Raw genomic sequence first — 21,637 nt, forward strand, 5'->3', positions numbered from 1 at the left:
ATCTTGGCACTACACGCTCCATAAATAATGGATGTGCACAGCCGGTCTTCTCATAAGCATGTACAGTGTGTTACTGTCGACTAGAGACTTTCTTTGGTTTGACTGTCTAGCTCTAGTACACATGCTCCCTTCAGACAGAGTTCGTAAAGTTATGTGACCTGCCTTTAATACCTGGCTGTTTGGCAGCTAGAGGTTAAACAGGTGTTTCTCTAATAGGGCTCGTTCACGTCGCCCCCATTATGCAGATCTGATCCAGCAGCACCTGGATGGGGGTGGGTTCTTTAAGCTCAGAGCTCAGGATGTGACGGGCATCCCCTACTCTGCAAACCACTTAACCATGGAGACCTGGGAGCGGGAGGGAGCCCACAGCCAGAGAGAGAGAGGAGCCTCCAGGTTAGAGGAGTCGTAATTAAAGATAATATACCCAGCATCCATCCACCCCTAGCCCTCTGACTAGAACTACATCAAAGACAGCCCTAATGAAGATGGTTCACACACCACATGTCTTCCTCTCTCTAGGACACAATCAGCAGCAGTCAAGCAGTTTAAAACATTACAAAAAACACTCTTGTAATGAATGCAGAGTACCGACTAGGTTGTATAAAAGCTGTTTAAGAACCTGTCAAACGAGGTATAATGATGATAATAGGTAAGTGGTTGGTGTGTCTAAGCAAACACTTCTCCTGGCTGATTATAATTGAGACAGATGCCTTTACTGATAGCAGGCAGCCGATGCTGTATTCTAGCTCTAAGCCCAGCAGCGGGATTGACAATAGAAGGCCCCTGTGCGGTAAACTGTAGCATGGCCCCAGAGCGACACACTGAAAAGATAAACCTGGGGGCCAAAACCACTGTACCTCTGACAGGAATTTGTGGAATTATAACTACTGCAGAGATAGGAGACTGGTCCAGGAGCACTGAAACACCTCAGGTTTTCACCCCACCCCCAATCAGGGACTGGTTTAGACCTGGCACACCAGATGAGTGCAATTAACGACCAGGTAGAAAAGGACTGTATGGGATTCTAATGTCCCAGTGAAGCATGAGTCCATTGGAATACCATTACCTATACATTAAGCAACAGTCAAACGCAACCAGATAAAGAACGCTTGAAATAGATCAAATACAATAAACCTTAATGCATTGCTTTCATAAAATCATGAATGTGCTTACTTTAAAGGTAAAGTTAGCGACACACGAACAGCAGAATTTGTATATTCGCAAGAATAAACTTCTCTGCAGTTTTGGATCCGCAGCTATCACGTTGTAGCAGAAAAAAATTCAACTTAAACTGAGACTCATCGATATGACGTTGCCACATGAGCAGGATGAACTTCAGATATTGCAGGATCAGCACAATGCAAGACGATGCACTCAGTATCTGCACACAGGCGTGAGTGCATCGTCTTGCATTACGCTGATCCTGCAATATCTGAAGTTCATCCTGCTTCATGTGGCAACGTCATATAGATGAGTCTCAGTTTAAGTTGAATTATTTTCATACAAACAAGATAGTAAAATAAACTTAGCAAAAAAAGAATGTCCCTTTTTCAAGACCCTGTCTTTCAAAGATTAGGATTTTTACAAATTAACTTCACAGATCTTCATTGTAAAGGGTTTAAACACTGTTTCCCATGCTTATTCAATGAACCATAAACAATTAATGAACAGGCACCCTGTGGAATGGTCGTTAAGACACTAACAGCTTACAGACGGTACGCAATTAAGGTCACAGTTCTGAAAACTTAGGACACTAAAGAGGCCTTTCTACTGACTCAAAAACACCAAAAGAAAGATGGCAAGGGTCCCTGCTCATCTGCGTGAATGTGCCTTAGGCATGCTGCAAGGAGGCATGAGGACTGCAGATGTGGCCAGGGCAATAAATTGCAATGTCCATACTGTGAGACGCGAAGACAGCGCTACAGGGAGACAGGATGGACAGCTAATCGTCCTCGCAGTGGCAGACCATGTGTAACAACACCTGCACAGGATCGGTACCTCCGAACAACACACCTGCGGGACAGGTAAAGGATGGCAACAACAACTTCCCGAGTCACACCAGGATTGCACAATCCCTCCATCAGTGCTCAGACTGTCCGCAATAGGCTGAGAGAGGCTGGACTGAGGGCTTGTAGGCCTGTTGTAAGGCAGGTCCTCACCAGACATCGCCGGCAACAACGTCGCCTATGGGCACAAACCCACCGTTGCTGGACCAAACAGAACTGGCAAAAAGTGCTCTTCACTGACGAGTCACGGTTTTGTCTCACCAGGGGTGATGGTCGGATTCGCGTTCATCGTCGAAGGAATGAGCATTACTCCGAGGCCTGTACTCTGGAGCAGGATAGATTTGGAGGTGGAGGGTCCGTCATGGTCTGGGGCGGAGTTGTCACAGCATCATCGGACTGAGCTTGTCGTCATTGCAAGCAATCTCAACACTGTGCGCTACAGGGAAGACATCCTCCTCCCTCATGTGGTACCCTTCCTGCAGGCTCATCCTGACAATGCCACCAGCCATACTGCTCGTTCTGTGCATGATTTCCTGCAAGACAGGAATGTCCGTGTTCTGCCATGACCAGTGAAGAGCCTGGATCTCAATCCCAATGAGCACCTCTGTCACCTGACCACTTCAAAAATAAATGTTTTTGCTGGGAAAAATAAGACATGCAGATTAGAAAAATATATGTTGACAGTGGCCAAGAAAACAGACAATTTGCTGTATATCTTTCAATACCTACAAAACACTTGCTCGCACACACTTTTTCAGTTCTGCCCACAAATGTTCTATAGGAATGAGGTCAGGGCTTTGTGATTGCCATTCCAATACCTTAACTTTGTTGTCCTTAAGCCATTTTGCCACAACTTTGGAAGTATGCTTGGGGTCATTGTCCATTTGGAAGACCCCAAGCATTTGCGACCAAGCTTTAACTTCCTGACTGATGTCTTGAGATTTTGCTTCAATATATCCACATAATTGTCCTCCTCATGATGCTATCTATTTTGTGAAATGCACCAGTCCATCCTGCAGCAAAGCACCCCCACAGCAAGATGCTGCCACCCCCGTGCTCCACGGTTGGGATGGTGTTCTTCGGCTTGCAAGCCTCCCCCTTTTTCCTCCAAACATAACAATGTTCGTTATGGCCAAACAGTTCTATTTTTGTTTCATCAGACCAGAGGACATTTCTCCAAAAAGGGCGATCTTTGTCCCCATGTGCAGTTGCAAACCGTAGTCTGGCTTTTTTATGTTGGTTTTGGAGCAGTGGCTTCTTCCTTGCTGAGTGGCCTTTCAGGTTATGTTGATATAGGACTCGTTTTACTGTGGATATAGATACTTTTGTACCTGTTTCCTCCAGCATCTTCACAAGGTCCTTTGCTGTTGTTCTGGGATTGATTTGCACTTTTGGCACCAAAGTACATTCATCTCTAGGAGACAAAACGCGTCTCCTTCCTGAGCGGTATGACAGCTGCGTGGTCCCATGGTATTTATACTTGGTACCTTCAGGTGTTTGGAAATTGCTCCCAAGGATGAACCAGACTTGTGGAGGTCTACAATTTTTTTGAGGTCTTGGCTGATTTCTTTGGATTTTCCCATGATGTCAAGCAAAGAGGCACTGAGTTTGAAGGTAGGCCTTAAAATACATCCACAGGTACACCTCCAATTGACTCAAATGATGTCAATTAGCCTATCAGAAGCTTCTAAAGCCATTACATTATTTTCTGGAATTTTCCAAGCTGTTTAAAGGCACAGTCAACTTAAGTGTATGTAAACTTCTGACCCACTGGAATTGTGATACAGGGAATTATAAGTGAAATAATCTGTCTGAAAACAATTGTTGGAAAAATGACTTGTCATGCACAAAGTAGATGTCCTAACCGACTTGCCAAAACTATAGTGTGTTAACAAGAAATTTGTGGAGTGGTTGAAAAACAAGTTTTAATGACTCCAACCTAAGTGTATGTAAACTTCCGACTTCAACTGTTCATGTCTGTATATACACACAACAAGTAGGTCACATGGTTGTGAGGTGTTGCTTTATTTGTTTTTTGAAACAAGGTTTGCTGTTCGCACACTATAGAAGATGGGAGTTCCATGCACTCATGGCTCTGTATAAACTGTACGTTTTCTAGAATTTGTTCTGGACCTGGGGACTGTGAAAAGACCCCTTCTGGCATGTCTGGTGGGGTAAGTGTGTGTAAGTTATAAAACTTATAAAAACAGATGACAGTCAGTATTTCCTCAACTGTTAGCCAATCTATAATATTTTACATTTATTGAATTTGCCTGCTGCCTTGATACACCTTTAGAAATGACTATATGGTTCAGGACATATAATTTCTCCATTGAAGTGCACTTTTTCATTGAACTCCAGAATGGACTGACATTTTGGTGAAACCGACTGCGAATCGATCACGTCTCTGATGTAATTACACTAATGAGTAAATCTACGCCAGCATTCCAAAAAATCAATCCAGGTCATGGTCTTCGGCTTCTCCAATAATTAGGTCCAACACTACTCAATCAATATTAGAGGAAAAGACTTGAGTGAAACAAGGCAACTAGAATGAGATGCATAGCACACAAAAAATATTTTTATTTAATCTCACAGACAAACACAAGTGATGCGTGGGTCAGATGTTTGTTAACTCACACGCAATGGCTAATAACCCATTCGCAACCGCCCGACTGGTTTTAAGGAAATCAAAAGCTGTTCAAACTACCCAACATGTTTTTGATATGATTTCAGTTAAGCTTGGATGCATATTATTTTATGTGGTTGAAATACTATCAGATTTTATGATGCTGATAAAGATAGCAGCACCACCTTTACAGACCCCCCTATTCGCACATGAATTCTCATGAGAGCTAAAAGAAAGAAAACATTTCTCCACTCCTGTTCCCTAAACAAAATCTATATTTGGTGTATAATTTTACTGCAAGAAAAGCTTAATATTAGGCTATGTGAGAGGTTATAGACTTAGTCAGTGTCCAGATTTCAGTTAGGCTACTGTTCCATTTAACCCATCTGAACAGTACAATTCCCTTGATGTGCCATTTTGAAGTCCCTGTCTTGTGACTGTCAAATTTGTATGGCGCCTCACAATCATCACACAACATATCCAGCACTTCTATCATCCTCTTTTACCACTTCATCAAATCTTTTCCGAACATTAGGCTACTGTTCTGGCCTTCCCTTCGATTTACTTTCAACTTTCCATTTGCAGGTTATCTCTTGTTATTTAATCTCCGACGTTGTCCTTTTTGCCTCAGTGGATCGACGTTAACCTTTTCTGCGCAAAAGCATTTGGCATTAGCCGTATATTTGGCGAGCATACAGTTAACCCTTAACTTAGGCTACGCACTAATGCAATTAATGAAATAAATAAAAGTAACCTATAGATATGAATTGTACATTTATGGATTTTTAATGCATTGTTTTCTTTTTATTCAAATCAGCCCACCACCCACCTGCTCTTCATCCACACAATATTTCATGACCCTAAACCCACACTTCTTGCAGATATAACCACAGGGACTGCGGTTTAAGAGTCAACCCGTGCATCATGAACACACAAACTTATTGGTGATGAGTGGGTCTATATCCCTGGCCTTGGTGGCAAAATCAGAGGCACAGACCTGTCACACCTGCACCAGCAGGGCCATCACGTCATCGTAGAGCGGAGGGAAGGCCTGGCAGAATGCCACCAGGCACAGCAGAGTGGGCATGAAAAAAAGAAAAACTTAATGAACAGCAGGGAAGTGAGTACAAACAGAAAAAAAGTATATCATGAGTAATACTGCGCTAACCGAGACCCACCAGGAGATGGCAGTAACATATTAAAGTACAGAAAGGGAGGCACTGCAAGTAGGACATGTAGTAACGGGAGGAAAGAGAGGGGCAACCATGACAAGGTAGAGAGATGGGGGGAGGGAGGGAGGGAGGGAGGGAGGGAGGGAGGGAGGGAGGGAGGGAGGGAGGGAGGGAGGGGGAGGGAGGGAGGGAGGGAGGGAGGGAGGGAGGGAGGGAGGGAGGGAGGGAGGGAGGGAGCTGACCTGTGAGCAGGGTAGCCATGACGCTGACAGCCAGACGGGCCACGCTGAGGGACTTGGGCAAGGTGTACTGGGAACACAGGTGGGACAGCAGCTGGATGGGAAAGATCTGTAGAGGGAGACAAGAACCATAGTTAATGCCAGTCCTTCCCATCCAGAGACACAGGTTTCCATTATAAATGTATACAGGCCCTATACATCTTTTGGCCTGGAAACTAATTGATGTACACTGAACAAAAATATAAAAACACAACATGCAACAATTTCAAAGATTTTACTGAGTTAAAGTTCATATAAGGAAAATCAGTCAATTGAAATAAATTAGGCCCCAATCTATGGATTTCATTGGACTGGGAATACAGCATCTGTAGGTCACAGATTCGAAGAAAAAAAAATACAGTCAGTATGTAGTGTGACCAACAATTTTTTTGAATATATTTTTATTTTATTTATTATTTTTACCCCTTTTTTCTCCCCAATTTCGTGGTATCCAATTGGTAGTAATTACAGTCTTGTCTCATCGCTGCAACTCCCATACAGACTCGGGAGAGGCGAAGGTCGAGAGCCATGCATCCGCTGAAACACAACCCAACCAAGCCGCATTGCTTCTTGACACAACGCACATCCAACCCGGAAGCCAGCCACACCAATGTGTCGGAGGAAACACCGTACACCTAGCAACCTGGTCAGCGTGCACTGCGCCCGGCCCGCCACAGGAGTCGCTAGTGCGCGATGAGACAAGGATATCCCTGCCGGCCAAACCCTCCCTAACCCGGACGATGCTGGGCCAATTGTGCGTTGCCCCATGAGCCTCCCGGTCGCAGCCGGCTGCGGCAGAGCCTGGGCTCAAACCCAGAATCTCTGGTGGCACAGCTTAGACCACTGCACCACCTGGGAGGCCCTGGGACCGACAGAGTTGATCAGGCTGTTGATTGCAGACTGTCCCACTCTTCTTCAATGGCTGAGCGAAGTTGATGGATATTTGTCAGGCGCTGTAACACGCTGTTGTACACGTCGATCCAGAGCATCCCAAAAAATGCTCAATGGGTGACATGTCTGGTGAGTATGCAAGTCATGGAAGAACTGGGACATTTTCAGGCAGCGGATGAATAGCACAACAATGGACTTTAGGAACCATCACGGTATTTCTGTGCATTCAAATTGCCATCAATAAAATGCAATTGTGTTTGTCGTCTGTAGCGTATGCCTGCCCATACCATAACTCCACCATGGGGCACTGTGTTCACAATGTTGACATTAGCAAACCGCTCGCCCACACAACGCCATACACGCTGCCTGCCTGCTGCCCGGTACAGTTGAAACCGGGATTCATCCGTGAAGAGCACACCTCTCTAGAGTGCCAGTGGCCATCAAAGGTGAGCATTTGCCCACTGAAGTCGGTTACGATGCCAAACTGCAGTCAGATCAAGACCCTGGTGAGGATGACGAGCACGCAGATGAGCTTCCCTGAGACGATTTCTGACAGTTTGGGAAAAAATTATTTCGTTGTGCAAACCCACAGTTTCATCAGCTGCAGGGTAGCTGACCTGGACAATCCCGCCGGTGAAGAAGCTGGATGTTGAGGTCCTGGGCTGGCGTGGTTACACACCGTCTGCGGTTGTGAGGCTGGTTGGACGTACTGTCAAATTCTCCAAAACGACATTGGAGGTGGCTTATGGTACAGAAATTAACATTCAATTATCTGGCAACAGCTGCTCTGGTGGACAAGCCTGCAGTCAGCATGCCAATTGCACGCTCCCTCTAAACTTGAGACATCTGTGGCTTTGTGTTGTGTGACAAAATTGCACATTTTAGAGTGGCCTTATTGTCCCCAGCACAAGGTGCACCTGTGTTATGATCATGGTGTTTAATCAGCTTCTTGATATGCCATACCTGTCAGATTCTCTTGGCACAGGCGAAATGCATCTTGACTTTTTTCCCTCCACATTACCTTACAGCCTTATTCTAAAATTGATTCAATTGTTTTTTAAATCTACACACAATACCCCATAATGACAAAGCAAAAACTGGATTTTAGAAATGTTTGCAAATTTATTAAAAATAAAAACTTACCTTGACATAAGAATTCAGACCCAAAATTTACTCAAAATTGAGCTCAGGTGCATCCTGTTTCCATTGATCATCCTTGAGATGTTTCTACAACTTGATTGGAGACATAACAGTGCATGTTAGAGCAAAAACCAAGCCGTGAGGTCGAAGGAATTGTCCGTAGAGATCCGAGACAGGATTGTGTCGAGACACAAATCTGGGAAGGGTAGCAAAAAAATGTATGCTGCATTGAAGGTCCCCAAGAATACAGTGGTCTCCATCATTCTTAAAAGACTCTTCCTAGAGCTGCCCCCCCAGCCAAAACTGAGCAGTCGTGGGTGAAGGGCCTTGGTCAGGGAGGTGACCAAGAACCCTAGGGTCACTCTGTCAGAGCTCCAGAGTTCCTTTTGTGGAGATGAGAGAACCTTCCAGAAAGAACCATCTCTGCAGCATTCCACCAATCAGACCTTTATGGAAGAGTGGCCAGACGGAAGCCACTCCTCAGTAAAAAGGCACATGACAGCCCACTTGGAGTTTGCCAAAAGGCACCTAAAGACTCCCAGACCATGAGAAACAGATTCGCTGGTCTGATAACTGTTAGGTTCTTATTTTTCAGAGTAAATAACTCAGACACTAGAGAAGCTTTAACCAAGTTAAATTAATCCTAAAGGTTCTGTACAGCTGTAATCAGACAGCAAAACATTTGTGACATCACAGTTATATGCATCCTACCTAAGACACTCCCTCTCTCCATCTTTAGTTTATGCCCAAGAGAAAGGTAACCAGATACTAACCCTGATTATTCCCTTAAGGGGAACTGACCTCACCCCTCACCTCCTGACCTCAACCCCTCCTTCACCTAATCCACAGATATCCATCCGTCTTCCCTATATCAACATATCGCTCTCCTCTCCTCCATGAAACACATTCCAAAGCCTTCTGGCTTTTTTTTTTACAGACTCTTTCTATTCAAGGCTTCGTCTCTATCATCTATTTAATATCTCAATGTTCAAAGTTTAGCTGATTCCAACAAAACGAAGATCGAACTCTTTGGCCTGAATGCCAAGCGTCAAGTCTGGAGGAAACCTGGCACCATTCCTACGGTGAAGCATGGTGGTGGCAGCATCATGCTGTGGGCATGTTTTTCAGCGGCAGGGACTTGGAAATTAGTCAGAATCGAGGGAAAGATGAACGAAGCAAAGTACAGAGAAATCATTGATGAAAACCTGCTCCAGAGTGCTCAGGACCTCAGACTGGGGCGAAGGTTCACCTAACAGGACACTGACCCTAAGCACACAGCCAAGGGCAACACAGGAGTGGCTTCGGGACAAGTCTCTGAATGTCCTTGAGTGTCCCAGCCAGAGCCCGGACTTGAACCCGATCGAACATCTCTGAAGAGAACTGAAAATAGCTGTGCAGCAACACTCCCCATCCAACCTGCCAGCGCTTGAGAGGATTTGCAGGGAAGAATGGGAGAAACTCCCCAAATACAGGTGTGCAAAACTTGAGTAAAGGGTCTGAATACTTATGTAAATGTGATATTTCTATAAATAAATAAATAAACTGTTTTTGCTTTGTCATTATGGGGTATTGTGGGCAGATTGATGAGGGAGAAAAATAATGTAATTCATTTTAGAATAAGGCTGTAACCTAACAAAACGTGGAAAAAGTCAAGGGGTCTGAAAACTTTCCAGGGGCACTGTAAACTAATTTGTGGCCAACATTTTAGAGAAATAAGCTTTCTGTGCGTATAGAACATTTCTGTGATCTTTTATTTCAGCTCATGAAACATGGGACCAACACTTTACATGTTGCCTTTATATTGTTGTTCAGTAGAAAACACTGACAAAGACACATGGCTAATGTAGCTCAGGGTTGTGGGCTTGGATGCCAGACGAGAGGGTAGGAGGCCTTACCTGTTTCTTCAGCTGGGGCTGGGCCAGACAGCTCTGGGATGAAGTCCAGGCAGATATGGATGGAGGGGATGCCTGCCACAGTCAGAGGTAGTAAAGTTTGAGGGTAACCCTGAGAGAGAAAATGAGAGGAGACAAAAAGAGAAAGAAATTCAAGTAAAAAAAAAAATGGAATGAAGAGCAGGCGCCTGCATACTAGGTTCGGTTTTCTCCTAGCCGAACTCGGCTAGGTGAAGCGAACATCTGTGCCTTGCACTACCTTATAAAGACCTTTGTCTGAAAAACAAAAGCAATATTACCGTTTGTTCATCTAGAGATGCCGTAGCAACCTAGCCACTACACACTTACTCAAAATAGTCTGAATTCATCCAGAATAAATCAAGAAATCTGTAATTAGGTCTTAGCCGCGCAATTTTACATCTAACTAAGATGTTTGGTGCAATTTTTCAAGTGAAAAAACTAGCATGAAAACTAGTCATCTCTTGTTGAATGATAAACACTTAATTGAAGAATCCCGTCCATAGTTCCCATTCCTACTAGGAGTAGTACTGTTGACCAAATCCCAGACAAAGGGGCGTAGACTTCGGCTACCCAACTTTGACTTGCCTCAAGAACAAAATGTGTTCTCGAACAGCCGAAAAAAAAACAAAAAAAACATCCAAATGTAATCATAATATATGCGCTAAATGTTTGGGAAGCATGCGACAGGCTTTAGTAGTGCCTTTGACTGAGGTTCTTCTATCTTGTGATGTAAACACACACACACACAGCAGCAGCTTGTGTGCACAGCAAGGATCCAGGCATGCAGGATTACTGCGACAGAGAGGCAGGATTGGGTTGATGAAGTGAAACATATGGCAGCGTCCTACTACTGGGACTGTCTGGGACTGCTGCAGTCATTCAGGCTGCAGGCAACTGATTCCCCTCTCACCACTCAGGCACAGATCACTGACAACAGCACTTCTGTGGCACACTTATGATCTTACATTTACATTACATTTTAGTCATTTAGCAGACGCTCTTATCCAGAGCGACTTACAGTAGTGAATGCATACATTTCATACATTTTTTTTTTCCGTGCTGGCCCCCCGTGGGAATCTTATGGTAGACACCATTTTGTTATGTTGTTTGTTATGACTAAATGCTGCGTTGACATGTGATCATATAAACATGGTCCTTTCAGCTCTCGGAGCCTTATCGACAAAAGGGCTAGAATTTGAGATTAGAATTTGGCAAGAACATCTCTTCTACGTAGTAGAAGGGTTTACCTGGAAGTGCACCAGCTTGGCGATGTTGGGGTCAGCAATGAACATCTGGTGCAGCAGACAGCAGATGAGACACTGCACCTCTTGTAGGTCAATGAGTAGCCCCCCCTCCGGTTCGCCCTCCCCCTTCTTATTTTATGGACATGGGGTGCCCCTCATCCTCCTCAGCAGGCTCCCAGCATCGCCCCTGGCCACGGCCCTTAGAGGGCCCTGCTGCTCCTCTGAGGTGGGCAGACACCTCCAGCAGGGTCTGGACTGCTGCACTGTCCTGGAGGCAGAAAGAAGCACAAGACACACACCATGTGGGATTCTACTTACAACTAAAATGACTGACATACTATACACTGTGTGTGTCACTGTGTGTTACCTGAGCAGCCAGCAGGGCGTTCTTAAGCTCTTCTCTGGTGTGTCTGGCTGCCCAGCCTGTCCTAGGCCCAGGTTAGAGAGGGTCAAAGTTTGTGGTCTCCTTTAGGTGGAAGTTGAGGTAGGCCTTGGAGGCCAGTAGGTAGCTAGCTGTTCAGCACGTGGAGGACAATGTCCATCAGGGGGGACACCTGGGGACAAACAGTTTATTTACTCACATGTACAAAAAAAACATTTTGTGGTGAAACACACAATAGATATATGTTCAATTTTAGACATGGGAAATTCTACGGTAACAGAGTGATGCGGAGACTCAGATTTTTCACTTTAAAATGTATGTCAAACCAAAAACAATGGTTGCAAACTATACAACTCAAACAAGGACTACTTTTAACAATTTCCACAGAACATGTTACAAAAACACATTCCTTGTCCCTGTGCAGAGTTGTATGGTTTGTTTAATTTTGCAATCATTGGCTTTAGTTTTACATACATTTTGAAAAATCTGAGTCTCAGCATCACTCTTACCGTGGAATTGCCCACTTAGTGAATTTACTCACATATTATATGTATACTTTATTATCTGATTAATGTCAAACATATTCCAGGCTCAGTAAGCATTTTTTTGTCCTGAAAAATATACCTAAACTAAATATTTGATCATAAATAATTATTTCCTTTTTAACACTTTTCATTGTACAACAATCTCAAATATAGTGATCTAATATAAAATAGTAAGCAAAGAAACAGGTGCAGTAGGAAAGGTAGCCAAGTGATACTCTACCTGTAGACCCTCTGGCCACTGCGCAGCATGATGAGGGGGTCCACCATCAGGTTCTGAGTGTACCTCTGCTGCCTCAGCATCTTCCCTGAGGGCTGCAGCGCATTCACTGTCATCACCCACAGCCTGGGTAACTCAGGGACAGAGAGCAGAGCATGTCCCTATTAAACGTGCCAAGTTGTTACTTGAACTTGTCCAATAAGAACACATTTGTTTTCTGTTGTAGAATGTTTTGCTATGCTGTGGCCAACTGAACATGACCCAGTTACAACACTCATTCAGGGACAGAGAGCAGGAGCATGTTCAGTCGACAGAAAACGTTTTGAGACACATTGCAACAGTGAGGTACCTGAACCTGTCCAATAAGAACACACATTTACATTTTCTATACGTGAAAATAAGATAGTTTCATGTTTATTTGTACGTATTATTTAGTTTCATGTTTATTTTTACGGATTATTTAGTTACTACTAGCCATGCCTGTTGCAGATTTATTTTGTGATAATCAAATCCATCCAATTGCTTGCAATATCTTTCAGTTTCCCATTGAAAACTCAAATGGTGCCATTAAACCATGGACACATTGTACTTTCACAGAGAATCAGCTGTAACCAACAGTTCTTCTACACCAAGAGTCTGTTGTCGGTGTTCCCTACTGCAGACTAGCTGACATTAATCAATGGTTCCTCTGAGGCTGACACTCCAACACCACCGCTCTCTGCTTCATCACTCCCTCCGCACCATTCAATACCACCACAGACGAGTACAGAGGGGAGGAGGAAGAAAAAAAACGATCCATTAAACCCAAACCCTGGAGAGACCCCTCCCTTTATCCTGCCCTGAGCTGTCCTGGTTACAGGGCAGCTTAGCTTGCGGGTATCGATTGGTCTGCCTGCCTGCTCCTGCTGACTGTGGCTCTGTGCTCCTGGGGACAATGGGTCAGTGAGGGTCAATCCCCTTATCACCACCAATGAACACAGAGGCTGAAGGCCAGAAGAGCTGACCTACCAGTAGCCCTGATTCATTCATTAACTAGGATCACTTCACAGAGAGACTAAGTCCTATCCAGATGTCATTCATGTAGGATGTAAAAAAAAATGGATGTAATTGACATTTACACTCAGGAATTGGGCCCATCACTGGTCGTACTATCCACTGAGCCAGCCCTTCCCATAACCCTAAATTTATCATGCTGACCTGAGGGGCATGACTGTTGAGGACCATCCAGAGCTTGTTGAGGGTCTGGGGGATGTGTCAGGGGGACCCCAGGGCCCAGTAGGAGCCCCATGCTACCCATCAGAGCCTCAGCGTAGGGGATCAGGTCTCCAGCTGACAGCAGGGTCAGGTGGTCCAGCATCCTCATCAGTCTAGGACCACTGGACAGAACCTCTGGAAGGCTGGGGAGAGAGTGTGATAGAGTATTTAGTGGAATTTTAATACAGTATATTTAGGGTTGGTTTCCCGGACAGAAATCAAACCTAGTCCTTGAATAAAAAGCACTTTCAATGGATTTTATAATCCTGAACTAGGCTGTCTCTGGTTTGGGGAAACTTGCCCAGAGTGTTATAGAGTGGCATGATATCATCAAGTCTACTTTCTTTCCACTCCACTGATCTGAAACCAGATAATAGCTTGAAGGTGATATAGCATAGGTCAATGGTGAGGCTTGCTTTCATTTGTCCAGTTAATTCACATGAACATGGATGGAGGGAACAGATGGCATGGGTAGCAAGGAAAGAGAGCTAGTCAACTCTTCACTGTTCTGCAGCAGAGTCATACACTTAGAAAGGTCAACCTCCCCAACAGAGGCTGTTAATATCACCATGATATAAAAGCACTGCTTGCATCCCAGCCTCCACTGAGCAGCATCAAGCCTCAGTTCTGCTGCAGTGTGGGAGCCCTCCTCTCTTTCTCTGTATTCCTCTTTCTGTGTCTACTGTAATACAGGAGACCGTCACCTCTGGGCCTTCTCCCTCTTTCTCCCTCTCCTCCTTTTCTAAAAACAGCTACTTGTTTCAGTGGCACATCAGTGTAATTACATAACCACAAAAAAACTCCACTTTAAGATTCTCATTTAGAATTTATTTTTTTTACAAAGAAAAGGTCTCTTGAATGTTGGATTAAATTGTGTGTTTTTTATTTCCCTCCTAATCAGATGTAGTTTTACAGATGACATTACATTAGGTTAGCAGTGCCTTAGAGCTATGCAGGAGTAGTAGGGCTGATTCCGTGACAGGGAGAAAGTGTTTAGTCAGGGGTTTGCGTCTCAAATGGCACCCTATGCCCTACATATTGTACTACTACAACAGTACTGTACTATATAGAGAATAGGGTGCCATGTGGGACGTACACATGATGACCCATCAAGGGGTTCCATCTCTATTAGAGGCATGATAATCCTCCAGACACTGAAGCCCTCACTGCAGGATTACAATACACTGTTCCTAAAGCCATCTGAATCTCCTCTTCATAACATGACCCTGTGTTTATCCCACTCACTCATACTGAGTCTATACCGCCTCTCCTGTATTGACTCCCAACTACACTCCCAAAGCCCAACTCTGCACAATATACTTTATTGAGCTCTTTCTAGGTCTGCACAAACTATCCCTCAACTCGGCCAGCAGATGCAGCAAGGCCGAGTTGAGGCCTGGGGGGAGAGGAGTTAAAAGACATGTCACATTAAAACAAGCAAAGGAAAAAGAATGCTGACCCTAAAGGTTAATACTCTGAAACAAGTTGGTTTGAATATTGTCCTCCAAAATAATACACAGTGTTACAAATTGGCAGGTAAGAACAGCTTGCATTAGGTTGATAGTAGCCTACACTAAACACTGGCTACCTGGCAAAAGGGTGAGTACCTGAACTTCCCAGAGGCCCTAAAGAGAAAGTGTTCTAGGTTAATGAGTAGGCTGACTAGCTGCTTTCATAACATTAACAAATATATAACAAATTGCACTTTACAGTTAAAGTTACAAATTATACAGTTGACCCTGTAAATGATCTGGGTGCTGAGTAAGGCTATAATTTGAACCAGTATCTGGGCAAAGGAGGCGTGAAAAATGACGAGATCTCTCTGCCCAGAAAGCTACCATTTAAGCTGCATGCAACTATTGTCATTTACTGCCGTTAAACCCTGTCATAAGCGGCGTAAGGGACAGACCAAGGCTCAGCGGGTATAGTGCTCATCTTCCTTCTTTATTTCGAACACTCAAACAAAATAAACAAATGACGAAACAATTCCATAAGGCACACAGGCTATACAGAAAACAACCACCCACAAACCCATAGGAAAAAAGGGCTGCCTAAGTATGGCTTCCAATCAGAGACAACGAAAGACACCTGCCTCTGATTGGAAACCATACTCAGCCACACATAGAAAACGAACATAGAAAATGAAAACTAGAACAAATCCCCTCTAAATAAACAACCCCCTGCCACGTCCTGACCATACTACAATGACAAATGACCCCTTTACTGGTCAGGACGTGACAAACTCGGTATGTACCTCCAAAAAAGATGACTCTTCTGGTCAAAAATACTACATTTATATTTTTGGGGTTGCTTGTATTATAATTGTTTAACCTTTCTTGAACGTACATACCATGTGAAACATCAGTAAATTATAATAGTTGCAGGCAGGCCAGGCATATTTGGTGAGTAACAAATGTATTTTGACAATATAACACTTGCAGAGCTAGTGAATGGTAGCGTGAATGGTAGCTTTTTGGGCAGAAAGGATATCTCGTCATATTTATCATTTAATTCATCACCTTTGCCCAGATACTGGTTCATCTTTAAATATGACCGATTAACAATATGTACATTCAAAGACGCGCTAACCTCTTCTTACTGTAATAAGTACTTAGGGATACCCTGTACATTTGCTGTACTTACCCCCAGCTCATGTTGCAGGCCCTGGGTGAGTAGGTATTTGATGGGGATCAGGTCCATGAGTGTTGCAGAGTACGACTTGGGCTGAAGTGAGAGGAAGGAGCGGAGAGGTTAATTTGGCCCTGCTGTCTATTTAAAAACACCCAGTGTGAGTGCTTCCAGAGTGGGGTGATTCTTCACCGACATGGCTTCATTAACACACCGCTGATGGGAATCATTATTTCTGCTTGGAGGGTGCATCGGCACTTAGATCAACACAACAATTAAGAGGAAAGCAGAGCATATTATTAAACTAACACTGATGTAAATGAGGACTAATGAAAGGTGGGAAGACCTCTTATCATCCAAGAAATATTGACTCTGCTAAGTGTAGTAGGTAACACTAGGGATGTGGAAAATATGACATTTTGGCAGCCAGTTATTGTCATACAAAAGACTGCCCGTCTCACAGTAATTGACCGTTAACATAAACACGTCCAGGCCTCCACGCATACAATCCACAAACAAGCTGCTGATGTGCGCTGTGGTGGTTAATTCATTTACTATCAAATGAGGAGACAAACTTATCACAGAAGTCAGAGTTATACTTAAACTAACTCTTTATTCACTTATTAATGAGGGAGCAAGTCAATACAACACACATATATAAAGTGAATCGATTGAGTGCTCTGCGATAACGATGGCTGGTCGACGAATCACCCTCAGATGATTCGTTGAGTGCCCCGAGACAAAGAATGTTCATGACAAACAGATGTATGAAATGGGTCACAACGTTAAGATTTGTATGAAAGATACTAATAATTAACAGACAGTATCTGCTTTAAAAACTGTTCTCATTGTGTATAAAACAGGGTCTGGTCTCTCCCTGGTACCTTATAGAACAGAAACATTAACTCATGCTATGGAATGCGGTCTTGTTAGGTTTATCCCCCAAACACATCGTAATTCTTCTGTCAACATGAAGCCCCACATGAGGCCCACTTTCAGTTCACACAGACACAATAGAGTTATAAGAACCCTCTATTCTGTTGCATAAAACAACCATTTAGCACTCACTAACAGTATTATAACATAATCTTGTAATTTCTCTCACAGCGCCTTTGGAACATCTACATTTAAAAAAAAGTCAAATAAATATTTTTAATATACATCACCACAATAAATCCATTATTTTAGGCAGGTCTAAAGAAACAATGTATGAAGAAAATGCATTTCAGAAGAACAGAATATGAGTTGGCCTACTGTATGTTATCTGGATTTGCACCATGCAATAGACTAAGCTTGTTCATTTAGCAGACAAGATGTACTTCTACTGTAAGTCCTGTGCAATTATTTAATATTATATGATTTTATAGTAAGAAGAATATAACTGAACTTTGCTGAATAAAATAGATAGGATATTTTTCCCCATTTCGGAGCGAGTGTGCATTTGAAGTGGCAATCATTTGAAACCGGTCCTATATGCTAGATTTAGAGTTATTTGACAACTTAAGTTGCGAATGATAAAAAACTTAGAATGTCTTAAAAATAAAAACATATGGGCTGCATTATGCAACTATAGTCTATTGATATCGCAAAAAAATGTAGCAAAAAAACCTTACGCTCGGGTCTTTGCCTCAGGCTGCACATGCTGTTCTCTCATCAAGTGATCATATTTTCAACTATCAGACTATACTCAATTTAATATTTTCTTTACGAATATGTCGAATTAGTTTCAATTTAAAAAAGGCCCATTATCACATCATCTGTATGCACTCGAATAGCGAATGGAGGCCGCTTTTTTTTAATTTTTATTTTTTTTAAATCATGCTGGGTTGGCTACTCCGGTTATTTCACTCCATACATCATCCCCTGTTTGAGGAACATGCACTGTTTGAGAAGCATACAGCCTCTCGCTGTGCAACAGGTGATATTCTGCCCAAACTCTGTATGCTATGGGCTCTCTAGCCCTGTTCCTGCTGCTACCTAGTGCTTAATTCGGAAAACCAAGTGAAATCTGTTCGGGAACATCGATAATGACATGTTTTCACAACAAAACATATTTCCTTAAACTGTTGACAGCCCCACTCTCTGCGCGTTCGACAAAGGAATGAAGGAATGAGAGAGAGAGAGAGAGGTCAGCCTATTAAATTATGAAAATAAAAATAAAAATACCCTATTACTAGGCTAATACTAATTCATTATAATTGTATGCTAACTCTGTAAAGCAGCACTGCAAAATCTCCCAGACTCATGGATAGAAAGTTTGGAGCATAGCATAAGGTAACCAGTCCATCCAGTATGCATAATAATAGAGCACATACGCAAAGGCGATTAATAGAATTGGTTTAATTTTGGAGATGTAACGGCTTGTCTGTTGTGTGGCGGAAAGAAGCGCAGGAAGCAGCGAACACTGTGTGGTAATTTTAATAAACCACAAGCACAAAATAAAAGGTTTACCAACAACAGGGAAAATACACTCGACAAGCACAGTCGAACAAAACGCAGTCGACACACAGAAAGACAATCCCGCACAATAGGGAGCGGGCCAGCTGAACTAAATAGCCCTCTTAATGACTAACTCAGGGCAGGTGAGAAAACATAAAAAAAGGGAAAAACAAAAAGGGAATCGGTGGTAGCTAATAGGCCGGTGACGACGACCGCCGAGCGCCACCCGAGCAGGAGGGGGCGCCACCGTCGGTAGGAATCGTGACAGTACCCCCCTCCTGACGCGCGGCTCCTGCAGCGCGCCGACACCGGCCTCGAGGCCGACCCGGAGGACGAGGCGCGGGGCGATCCGGACGGAGGCGGTGGAACTCCTTCAACATGGATGGGTCCAAGACGTCCTCCGCCGGCACCCAGCACCTCTCCTCCGGACCGTACCCCTCCCAGTCCACGAGGTACTGCAGGCCCCCCGCCCGGCGTCTCGAGTCCAGAATGGCCCTTACGCTGTACGCCGGGGACCCCCCGATGTCCAGGGGGGGTGGAGGGACCTCCGGCACCTCATCTTCTTGTAGGGAACCAGCCACCACCGGCCTGAGGAGAGACACATGAAACGAGGGGTTAATACGGTAATAGGAAGGGAGTTGCAACCGATAACACACCTCGTTTATCCTCCTCAGGACTTTGAAGGGCCCCACACACTGCGGCCCCAGCTTCCGGCAGGGTACGCGGAGGGACAGGTTCCGGGTCGAGAGCCAGACCCTGTCACCCGGTGCGAACACCGGCGCCTCACTGCGGTGGCGGTCAGCACTCCTTTTCTGCCTAGCACTGGCCTCCTTCAGTGAGTCCTGTACTGCTTTCCAGGTCTCCTTGGAGTGCTGAACCCAGTCCTCCACCGCAGGAGCCTCGGTCTGGCTCTGGTGCCATGGGGCCAGGACCGGCTGGTACCCTAACACAGGAAGGGTGACATGTTAGTAGAGGAGTGGCGAGGAGTGGCGAAGTGAGTTCTGGGCTAACTCTGCCCAGGGAATATACCTCGCCCACTCCCCTGGCCGGTCCCGGCAATACGACCTCAGGAACCTGCCCACCTCCTGGTTCACCCTCTCCGCCTGCCCATTGCTCTCGGGGTGATAACCGGAGGTTAAACTGACCGAGACCCCCAGCCGCTCCATAAACGCCTTCCAGACCCTGGATGTGAACTGGGAACCCCGATCAGAGACAATATCCTCCGGCACCCCGTAGTGCCGGAAGACGTGGGTAAATAGGGCCTCCGCAGTCTGCAGGGCCATAGGGAGACCGGGCAAGGGGAGGAGACAGCAGGACTTAGAAAACCGATCCACAACCACCAGAATCGCAGTGTTCCCCTGAGAGGGGGGAAGATCTGTCAGGAAGTCGATAGACAGGTGCGACCATGGCCGTTGCGGAACGGGGAGGGGCTGTAACTTCCCTCTCGGTAAATGCCTAGGAGCCTTACTCTGGGCACACACCGAACAGGAAGAGACATATGACCTCACGTCCTTAGCCAAGGTGGGCCACCAATACTTCCCCCTTAGACTCCACACTGTCCTCTCTACACCAGGATGACCCGCCGCAGGTAGCGTGTGCGCCCACCGAATCAACCGATCGCGAACATCGAGCGGCACATACATGCGCCCCACGGGCACCTGCGCAGGTTCCAACACCAGTGCCCGCTCGATGTCCACGTCCACCTCCCACACCACTGGTGCCACCAGCCTAGACGCTGGAATGATGGGAGTTGGATCGATGGGTCGGTCATCCGTGTCATACAGACGGGACAGCGCGTCGGCTTTAGTATTAAGGGAACCCGGTCTATATGAGATGGTAAACCTAAACCGGGCGAAGAACATGGCCCACCTTGCCTGACGTGGATTCAGTCTCCTCGCTGCCCGGATGTATTCCAGGTTTCGGTGGTCGGTCCAGATGAGAAAGGGGTGCTTAACCCCCTCAAGCCAGTGTCGCCACACCCTCAAGGCTTTGACTACCGCTAGCAACTCCCTGTCCCCCACATCGTAGTTACGCTCCGCCGAACTGAGCTTCCTTGAGAAGAAAGCACAGGGGCGGAGTTTCGGTGGCGCACCCGAGCTCTGTGAGAGCACGGCACCCACCCCAGCCTCGGATGCGTCCACCTCTACTACGAACGCTAAAGACGGGTCCGGGTGCGCCAACACAGGCGCGTCGGTGAACAGTGTCTTCAACTTCTTGAAGGCTCCGTCTGCCTCCGTCGACCATCTCAAATGCGCCGGCCCCCCCTTCAGCAGTGACGTAATGGGAGCCGCTACCTGGCCAAACCCCCGGATAAACCTCCGGTAGTAGTTGGCAAAGCCCAAGAACCGCTGCACTTCCTTCACCGTGGTTGGAGTCGGCCAATTACGCACGGCCTTAACGCGGTCACACTCCATCACCACCCCCGTGGTGGAAATGCGATAACCCAGAAAGGAGACGGCTCGTTTGAAAAACTCACTTCTCAGCCTTAACGTATAGGTCATGCTCCAGCAGTCTCCCAAGCACCTTGCGCACCAGGGACACATGCGCGGAGTGGGTGGCGGAATATATCAGAATGTCATCGATATAGACAATCACGCCCTGCCCGTGCAGGTCCCTGAGAATCTCGTCAACAAAGGATTGAAAGACGGCTGCAGCATTTTTCAACCCATACGGCATGACGAGGTACTCATAATGGCCTGATGTGGTACTAAAGGCGGTTTTCCACTCATCTCCCTTCTTGATACGCACCAGGTTATACGCGCTCCTGAGATCCAATTTTGTGAAGAACTGTGCTCCGTGAAATGATTCCACCGCCATAGCGATAAGAGGTAGTGGGTAACTAAACCCCACTGTTGTCGCGTTTAGACCTCTATAATCAATGCACGGACGCAGACCTCCC

At 45.4% G+C, this 21,637-nt stretch overlaps 1 pseudogene; it reads right to left on the reverse strand.

The window, feature by feature from the left end:
• Positions 1-4,555: 4,555 nt before the first annotated feature.
• Positions 4,556-21,637, reverse strand: part of LOC106603424 (integrator complex subunit 2-like) — a 55,690-nt pseudogene continuing 38,608 nt past the window's right edge.

Source organism: Salmo salar, chromosome ssa04 (genome assembly GCF_905237065.1).
Source record: "Salmo salar chromosome ssa04, Ssal_v3.1, whole genome shotgun sequence".
Lineage (NCBI taxonomy): Eukaryota > Metazoa > Chordata > Actinopteri > Salmoniformes > Salmonidae > Salmo > Salmo salar.